Here is a 10,492-nt window from a genome sequence, read left to right on the forward strand (position 1 = left end):
CGATTCCTATTCCACAAATATGATTCGACTGTCACCCAGCTAGGAACCAATCGGCAGCGGGCATCCAAAATGACTTCAATGAATGTTGAGAGTTTAGGCAATTTAGTTTTCAAAATTAACCTTTTTTGAGACTAGAGGCGAATAAATGGCAAAAGTTTAAAGCCTCTATGGTTCTATACACTCTCTCCTCTCTCTCTCTCTCTCTCTCTCTCTCTCTCTCTCTCTCCCCCTTCCTCCCTAACAATCTACAAATAGACCTTAAAAAAATTAAAAAATACCCGAACACTTTACTTTATTCCTAAAATCGGAAATAAAATTACGGAAATTAATTATTTTTCGTCCTTCCACACAGGGGTCACCCCTTTGAACATATTTATGAAATGTCAGTTATATATATATATACATATATGTATATATACATAGAAAAATGGATCTCTGTCTGTCTGTCTGTCTGTCTGATTCTTATGGACTCGGAAACTACTGTACCGATCTACATAAAAATTGGTATGTAGGGGTTTTTTGGGCCGGGGAAGATTTTTGTGATAGCTTGAGACCCCTCCCCCCTCTCTAAGGGGGGGGGGCTGCCATACAAATTAAACACGAATTTCTACATTACTCGAGAATTAATCAAGCAAATGAAAACAAATTAGGCATGTGAAGGTTTTAGGGTACAACAAATGTTTTTATGGTGGTTAGACTCTTCACCCCCTCTCTAAGGTGGGGGGGTGGTGGGAGTGGCTACCATACAAATGAAACTCAAATTTCTGCTTTACACGAGAATTAATCAAGCTAATGAAACCAAATTAGGCATATTGAGGATTTAGGGTACTATAAATGTTTCTATGATGGTTAGACTCTCTCCCCCTCTAAAAAAGGGGGCTGCCATACAAATGAAACACAAATTTCTGCATGACCCTATAACTAATCAAGCAAATGATACCAAATTAGGCATGTGAAGGTTTTAGGGTGCAACAAATGTTTTTATGGTGGTGGTGGGATGATGGGATGGCTTAACTCGAAAGCTAATCAGGCACAATTTGAGATGTGAGTGTTTCTGGGTATGAGAAATGTTTCTATAATGGTATGCCACCCCTCCCTCCTCTGGAATGGAGAGGGGGTCCCATAAAAATATCCTATATCTGCTTCTATCTATACCAGTGCTGAAAATATTCACGTTCACGACATTCAAATTCGGCGAATTTCTGCCTTCCTTGTATTGATAACCTACTGCTCAAGCGAGAGTCGATAAATATGAAACAACACTATCAATGAACCCCAGTGGAATGAACATCAACATCAGCTTGCCATTAAGTTCATTTTTCATTTGCATCTTCCTTTTCGTCATGGTATTCGTAATTTAAGATCATTGCGTGTTAGTGAAAATCAAAGCATAAAGTTCAGCGTCACCAATTGAGAGTGAAATCGATTAATGGTAAAGGATGTCAGTTCATCACAAAAAAGTCACAGGAGGGTTGTGTCCAAGACACGACCGCATAGTTGACGTAGGATTCCGTTAGGCTATCTGCTGCACGCTGATTTTGGATATGTTTGAAAAATTACATTGTTAAACTCTTCGATAATGATTTGGCTCCGTTTTGTCTGGTTGTTAGGTATTGTTTGTTCACTCCACCAGTATCCATAACCGAGTGATAATGATAGAAGGATGGTGATTAGTCATTAGATGGTGCGTATCATAATTAATTAAGTAAGTAATTTCATTCATAACTTTTTATTTTCTGAGTATTTATTCAACCCATTTCCTTTTCACTTTAAACCCAACGGAACACGATGCTACATGCCTCAATGCGAATTTCAATTGGGCTAACAGCACCCAATACGTATGTAGAGCATATGTGAAATCACTTTTTCGAATATTCCTTCATTTTTCCAATTTTGCTCGTCGCATGAACTTCCATGGGAGAAAAAAAAATCGTTTCATATTTCAAGTCATTTTAACACAATAGCTACCATACACAATTTTACACTTACAGTTGTGCTAAAAGTTTTACGAAGCAACCAACATAAAAGTTCCAAATTTAAATATTATTTATATTCTATCAAGCATAAGTTCTATTCAGTTCATTGAAACATCATTCTTCAATCGAAAGATTCTTATTGGAACGAAAAAACACTTGTTCATCGCTCCCAACTTATTCGCCAGCACGTATGCAATCAGCAATGCCCACGCTAGCTAAAATGAGCACTATCCATTTGTGCGCGTCGTTAGTTAAACTATCGAGGGTATTCACATGCTGACTTCTCCCAGACACCATGGATTTGAAATCTCTGTTAGGGAACACATGTCGGTGGGAAAAAAATCTCCCCCTACTTTCATGTATCCGCAATGCCAATTTCCCCTAGGCAGCTTGGTTTTGATGTCTCTGTTTGGGACCCGCCGCATATGTCGTCAATTTCGACCTATCAGAAGTGGGTATTCCTGTTAGGATAGGGGTTGAGATTTTTCAATTGTTCGATAGTTAGTTGCATGACATATATTATTTCATTCAATGTAAAAAATTGTTATGGAGTGCCGAAATTGATTGACGCAAAAATCTCATCAATCCATCATGAAATGACTGAGAAATAAGCATTTGAAATTGGACAATTTTCACGGTGCGCTCGATTTTCGATTTTCAATTTGTACCCCAATATGTTCCCGAAAGACGTAATCCTACGTCGAAAAATCTTGTTTTTGGCGACTTCGGCAATTGAATGTCACGATTGCTCGGAAATTGCATACAACACCATTTATATGTGCAATGGGTGACACGTTTTCAAGAAAAATTCACTGCAAGCGATGAAGATCAACTTAACGTTCGTGATAATCACCTGAAATTAATGACAGTCATGAAAGTGCCTGAATGCAGGCTTTTCGAAATTCGTTCATGCTGTTCTCGATCAATATACCAGACAAAGTTCACGCGTCTCGACTCTTGTGTTATACTCATTATGACAGATACGGCGTTGAGTTGCAACAGAAGAGAAATCATCCGATACTGAGAAAAATCTAATTCCTTCATAAGTGAATAAATTTTGATAATTTGTGGCACTGATCTATACCAATAAAAAAGTATCGCCGAATTGTGTCTGAAAATAAACTGATATTATAATGATGAGTTTTGTTAGAAATACTAGGAATTTTATAGTAAAAGGTAAATTCAACGGGGTCGATTAGAAGATTAATCAATGAGCAGTTCTGCGATTGGACCCATGAACTTGCTCATAGTAAGAAAACGTGAATGTTTTAAGGTATTGATAACAAAAAACAAATTTTGGGCGGGACGAAGTTTGCCGGGTCAGCTAGTAAAAATTAGTTAATAAATATAATATAAATATAATATAAAAATATATTATATAGAAAACCACCAGCATAATTGCGTTTGGAAGAATAGTTTTGTAATCGTTCGAAATTACAAAACTCTTCTTCTTTCATCACAATTTTGCTGGTGTCTTTTATTTTGCAAATTACTTGTTTCAAATCGCTACTTCCACTCGATAAATACTGTGCATTCCACCTAACTTTGAAATGTGCAACATTTTATCCAACTCAGCGGTCTTTGACGTCTCTATTTTCCATCTTGTCATGTCAATCCAATTCTCGGGATCGGCCGATGACTTCCCAGCAGTACATAGCGAAAATGCATGTCCACTACTGAACTAACATAATTACCTTTCTGCATTGCATGGAAGCACCGAAAACCACAGAATGCTATCGTATGTCGTTGCGGGCAAACCGTTTTGAAGTTGGTTCCATTGCACGAAACTCGGTTTCTCCCGGAGCCCGTCATGATATGTATGAAACTGTAGCCAAACCACGAGAAATCATTTCAAAACAAACTAATTACAGCCGAAGCATGGGGACTCACATCGCATGCAAACACTCTGGTTCAGGTTGCAGCCAGTAGTTTTTGGACAAAATTTTTCGAAAACATTGCCTTCCGCCGTCAAAAACTTGCAGTTTCAGAAATGACCGTGCCACCGTGCCGTGATCCTCCTCCTCCTCTTCATCCTGGTTAGGATCATCATTCTCATTGTCGTCACACGATCAGCAGCAGGCGGCGGCTGAAGTGGCACCTTGTTTTCATTTGTGAGGAAGCCGACTTTTTCGAAAACCATCCCTGCTTACTGTGATGGAACTGTTTCGCTTTTACTGCTCTGCTGCTGTTGGTTTTTTAGGTCTGTTTAGAGAGCCGTTGCCGTCGCCGTCGTCGCCGCCTTTGATTCCTTTGCCGCTGTTGCTGTTGCTGTTGCTGTTGCTGCTGACCACAAGCGTTTATCACTCGCAAACCGCAAGAATATAAACAGCTTACGGAATGTGCATGTTTCCATTATTAAACGGTACGTGTGTGATGTGTATTATGTCAGATTTCATTTCGCTTTCGGTTCAACTCCCCCCCCCCCTCACCACCTCGGTCGGCTTTTTCTGCTAATATATTTTTCTCCTGCTGCTGCCGTTGACGCGTTTCGAACCCAAGCTGCGAGTGAGATAATTGGGTTTGCGTTCTGACCCCACCAGCGATTGCCGAGTTGACGTCCAGCCGGGATCGACTAGTGATGGTGGTGATGGTGGTGGTGTCGGCGATGATGTAACTTTAAATATAAATGTGGAATGTGGGCAGGAATCTGAGGTTTTCCCAGCAGCCTTCCACCTATAACGGACGAGGGAGATAAATCTTTCGCATTCGCAATTTACATCGACGCAAAAAAAAAGGATAAACTCACGCACTAAAAATGTATTTCCTGTATTCAGCCGGCCCTCGTTTTCGGTTCTTTTGGCTCGTGGTTTTCATTATTTATGTTCATAATTAGCATACTTCATTAGTGGCCAGCAGGGCTGCAATTTCGGGAACCCCATTGTGTGGTGGCCAACAATCGACACCGGTCGTGTAGAATCTCACAGCATTTGGAGATTCAGCCGTCAGCTATCGGTGTAAACAATTTTGCGGTCGCATTTTGATGAATGACATCTGATATCGTCGAATAATATGACCAACCATCGACCGACCGACCGACCTGTTCGGTTGCAATTTGATTGATAAGACATGTGCTCCGGGTGCTTATCAGCGGTACAACCACCAAAGTCTCGGATCAGCAGGACCCCATATTAAATATCACTGATTTCCGCAGTTATCATCTTTTATTCTCCACCGATACGTATGGACTGTGTAATTATTGATCCGTTGGGGGTGTCAGGACAAACGGCAAGCGAATATGTAAACACACGTCGCAACCGCAAAGTGACTGTTAATTAATTTTGAAACAAGCGTATTGTTGATGGTTTTAAAACCGTAACGTGAGTCGGATTATGGGGCTTTCTGTGGACTAACTAATGGACTGATTCCGGACAGTGTGCCAGGGGAATTATTATTGTGATGATCCATTCCATCGTGACGTTTTTATCCCATACTATCTAACCGGGCAAACTTCGTCCCGTCCAAAATTTATTTTTCGTTATTACATCCACGTTATGACGTAGAACTCCGTCTTTCAGGAAGGGTGCCAAATCAGAAAACAGGTCATATTTTTATGAAATAAAGTGAACCTTAATATCTATTTTCACAGCGAACATTTGCATACCAATCGAATTCGAAATTATCTAAGCTTTGCTTGATATGCTATACATTACGATTCCCTAATTTCTTAAAGTGTTAAAGTAATGAGAACTGGAAGCATTCCCATTTTCCCATACATTTGTTCTGCCGATTTGCGTGCTTCCCATACCGTACCGTCAGAAACGAGCAACTAATACGATTCTGTTCGTTTTCAACTTGTTTGGTGTAAATAAGCCATCCACGATTTAAACCCACTCCACTTCTCGTTTGATAGTCCACGGAGCAACATCGTTGTTGGCGAGCATCGAGCGAGAAAAGATTCTTTCCCTGTCGGGAAAGACAAGGGAAAGTGGACTATGGAGTAGAGTTTCTATCCACTGATTAAATGGAATGAAATCACGATGCGAGCGGATAAGCAAGTACAACTTATACCTAATGTTGATTTCACACACATAGACACACGCAGCTCGATACAAGAATAGAAGATATTGCGAAACGGCAGTGCAATTTCATTCACATTCACTACACACTCTCGAAGGAGAGGAAGCCCTCTGTTTCAAAGTGTGCTTCGACAAAGAAAGTGTCGGCAGCATACGGGAATTTTTTTGTGCTAGTGCGGATATTGAAAAGTATCCAGAGTTTTGGAATACGGACACACACTGCATTTATTTAAATACAACGTATCTTCCATGGAAGTATGCTTCCAAATCCCAGCAAGAAACTCATACTGTTGCATGTTCTGGGGCTCTATCCCACCTCAAGCGGAATATATGAGCAATGGTGTTTATAGTTTAAGATCGATCCGAGTGAGAAGGGCAGAATCTGGTGCGAGTTGGCAGTCGGAAACAAATAATCGAAAAGCTGAAGTAGTAAAAATAACTAAGTAACTAAAAATTTCAAAAATTTCGCTGCATTCTAAAATAACATCCGAAGTGAGGAACAAGCGAATTGAATAATAGAATTCCGTGGTTCCACGTTGAAAATGCGGTCGTGTCCTAGATACAAACCCTTACAATTTTTTTACTAAGCGCACGTTCATAGGTCCAATCGCAGAACTGTTCATTGATTGGCTAATTACCTTTTACTATAAAATTCCTACTACTTCTACCAAAACTCGTCATTATAATATCAGACTATTTTCAGACACAATCATCGTTGAAGATTTTTCAACCACTTGCAAATAACATGTTTCTCCGTTACATGGAATAAATGTTTGATACATAAAATATGATAGAATAAAGACAGCCCTAAATCGGACAGTTCCTTTCTCGAGTTTTGCTCTTATCATTACATTCGGTGATCCATTATTTTTTAGAAGAAGATATAAGAGTGTGTTTAATCACACCTTCAGAGAGAGGGGAGGAGTGTGTATCTACCATAGGAACGTTTCGTGCCCCCTAGAACCTTCACATGCTGAATTCGGCTCCATTTGCTTGCTAGTTTTTGAGTTATGCAGAAATTTTTGACGTAGGACTACATCTTACATTAAGGGTGCCATATCAGAAAACAGGTCACGTTTTTATGAAATAAAGTTAACGGTAATAACTATTTTTGCTGCGAACGGATTTTAACGGTTTGCACACCAATCGAATCGGAAGATTTCAAAGATTTGCTATACATGCTATACATTACAATCCCATAGTTTGTATACGATTTAAATTGATGAAAATTGGAAGCATTGCCATTTCCTCATACATTTGTTCTGTCCATTTGTGCACTTTCCCGAACAGAGCTGTCAATATATAGCAACTTATGCAGCCGCTAGACTAGAAACAACGAAGGAGGATAGCGAAAAGAGAATATTTGCGAAGTAAACGAAGTAAACGAACACCCTTGCATAGAATGTAAGCTGTCGCTAGCATATATGTATTGCATATCCTCTGTGGAAAATTCGCTGAATCTTCCTGTGCCCGAAACAACAACGGTCGCTAATTGTGCTCGTTTCGTGCTGTGCTGTGAACGATGGCGAATATTTCACATGAAGTGTGTTTTGATGTTTCATTTTTATCACTGCAACTGTGTTCATCTGTTAGACGCGTATTTGATGCTTGTTGAATGGCGATGCACGGAATATGCCTCTGGTTATTGTGACATTGCGACATATGACCAATTAGTGTTTTGTTCTCGCAAAGGAAAGAAAGAATCGTTGCTTCTCGAAATGATCTTACAAAACCACGCAAGCCATTAAACTTTTTGAGGGTCCTCGGAACTTTTTACTAAAGAGTTATTTATGAAATTTCGACGTATTTGCAAATAATATCCGAAATGATAAACCAACAAATTAAAATAAAAAATATTGCCTACGTCCTACGTCCTAAGCGCTCGGATACAACCCCTCGATTTTTTTTTAATTCATTTGTATGGCAGCTCCCCCTTAGAGAGGGGGGGTGGAGTATCTAACAACCATAGAAACATTTATTGCACCCTAAAACCTCCACACGGCAAATTTCGTTTCATTTGCTTGATTAATTCTCAAGTAATGCAAAAATTTGTGTTTCATTTGTATGGCAACCCCCCCTTAGAGAGGGGGGAGGGGTTTCAAACTGTCACGAAAATCTTACCCGGCCCCAAAAACCCCTACATACCAATTTTCATGTCGATCGGTTCTGTAGTTTCCGAGTCCATAAGAATCAGACAGACAGACATCACTCCATATATATATATACGACCTTCCTTCAGGATTTTCCGAAAATTATCCGATTTTTCTCTCCACTATTATATTAATCTACGCGAAGTGACGAATACAACAAAATACAGGAGGCTAAAATTGGATCATCCCTTTTTCGGGTTTTCCGCTTACCAACAGATTTGCCTTACATTTTTATTTATATAGATAGATATACCGTTCTGAATAATATTTCGGACAGCTTCATATTTCGGACACTTTGAAATGTTTAATGATGATCTATATATACAAAAGTCTCGTGTCACGGTGTTTGTTACCGAACGCCTCCAAAACGGCTCGACCGATTTTGATGAAATTATGCACAAAAAACTTGGCAGGCATGAGAATAGGATGTAAACTACACTCGACAAAAAAATTAGAGGAACAGAGTGCGAAGTCGGAAATTTTAAGTGATCTTTGACAAGCTGTATCTTCGTGAAAAAGCAACGCAAATCGATGAAAGGCACATAATTTTAAGGCTACAACGTCTACTACGTACGTTACGTACATATTTTTATCTTGGTGTGTGTAGGTGTAGTCAGAGCTGCAATTTGTCATTGTCACTGCATATATTTGGGCTACTATGACGACCATTGCAACATTACCACCAAACGACGTGCAACAAAATATAAACCGACAAAACAAATTCCTCACTCTTCGATACTAAATAGTTTGTCAGAGTGTGTTGACGACCAAAGCATGTTGCAAGTCAGTGCCATATGATCGTCAAGACGGGAAATACTATGTCACTTGATGCAATGGAAGTTTACACGTTTACCAGGGTGCATTTGTTTACGTTGGGCTACCTGAATTCCATTCTTACACGTTATCGCGTGTTCGACATAGTATTTACTTCAGTAAATACAACAAATAACCTGCATTCAAATGAATGATTAGCATTGAAGTAATATAAGCCTAACGGTATTTTAAACCATGAAGCTACAAAGAAACATCAATAAACGACAAGAATTTTGGGGAAAATAGAAAATATCATAAAAGAGGTTGTTGAAAATTATTTCAAGCCAATTGATTAAAGTTCTATTACAATTTAACCAGCCTTCAATGGTTGTAGACAATTTTTAAGACATTCGTGTATGTTAATTTTATAGAGATTTTTATAAATTATAGAGACTTTCAGCGGTAGGCTGGTTCATCTTTTATTTCATAGTATTAGTAATTGTACAGAAATCCAAATTGTGCTTAAAACCGTTAGAAACCGTTATGCAAATAGAGTGTTCGAAAGGGCCTGGCCGAGTAAGGGAGTAAAAAGTGCCCCCAAACCAAATCATAAGCTGTATGGCAAATATTGTATGGGATATTGAATAAAAAATTTTGGCGGTTTATTTGAACCCCTATGTGGTTTAACATAGGATGTATAGTGAAAAACATAGTTTCTCGTTTATTCCACGCCATCCTCAAAAGCTTCGAGATAAAAATTTAAAAAAAAACTATGAATAGGTTATACCTACGATATAACCGCAAGGTTGACGTAGGACTGCCGTTGGCTTAGTAATCGATTGTATTATTTTTTCAAATAGCAATAATCCCACCTCAGATGTTCCTCATTGGCTACGATATCGCCGCTGCGTAGAGCTATCTTTTGTGTGTATTGATTAAATTATTGATTAAACTAGTGAATGAATGAAACTATTAACGAATTCGATTGCTAACAAATCCCAATTTAAGTCAATTCATGCATTATAGAAGTAGTTATCACATCAAATAGTTATCAAGATTTTGCCTAATCATCAAACGGTATGCGTAGAAGTTCAGTGAGCTGACGACATGAAAAGATATCTTCTAATGCAATCTAGAATGATCGAGCCAAAGTGTTGCATTGCACTTTGAACTTACACCCCAGTATAGAAATGAAAGACGTAGTCCTACGTCAAAAAACTGAATGTGCATCTTACTGTGTATCGAGGTGTATCGAGAAAAATTATCAAAAAATTTTTTTATCAACATTGAAGTAAAGGCAAACCTTTTTTCGTTCGGGGGATAAGGTCCGCACAAAAAAGTCGCATAAAAAATCGTGCAAAACTTCACCAGCAGCTTTAAAAAATCGTGTTCAGTTCAAATTTTGAAAAATAAACTTTTTTTTGTGCGGTAGATAGGGACCGCATAAAAAAAAGTTTCAAAAGAAAATAACTTAAATCTTCGCCAATCACCGTTCAATTTCCTTTTGTTTGACTGCTTTGCGATGAGACACTTTGGCTTTTCGGTTGCGCGTGGCTGTTTTGTGCTTTTAGTTGCATGTCGAAACGTGTTGCTGTTA

General features: G+C 38.8%; 1 pseudogene; it reads right to left on the reverse strand.

Annotated features, from left to right (window-relative positions):
- Positions 1-9,653: 9,653 nt before the first annotated feature.
- LOC129780897 (U4 spliceosomal RNA) lies at positions 9,654-9,812 on the reverse strand (annotated as a pseudogene).
- Between the last annotated feature and the right edge of the window lie 680 nt (positions 9,813-10,492).

Source organism: Toxorhynchites rutilus, chromosome 3 (assembly GCF_029784135.1).
Source record: "Toxorhynchites rutilus septentrionalis strain SRP chromosome 3, ASM2978413v1, whole genome shotgun sequence".
Taxonomy (NCBI): Eukaryota; Metazoa; Arthropoda; class Insecta; order Diptera; family Culicidae; genus Toxorhynchites; species Toxorhynchites rutilus.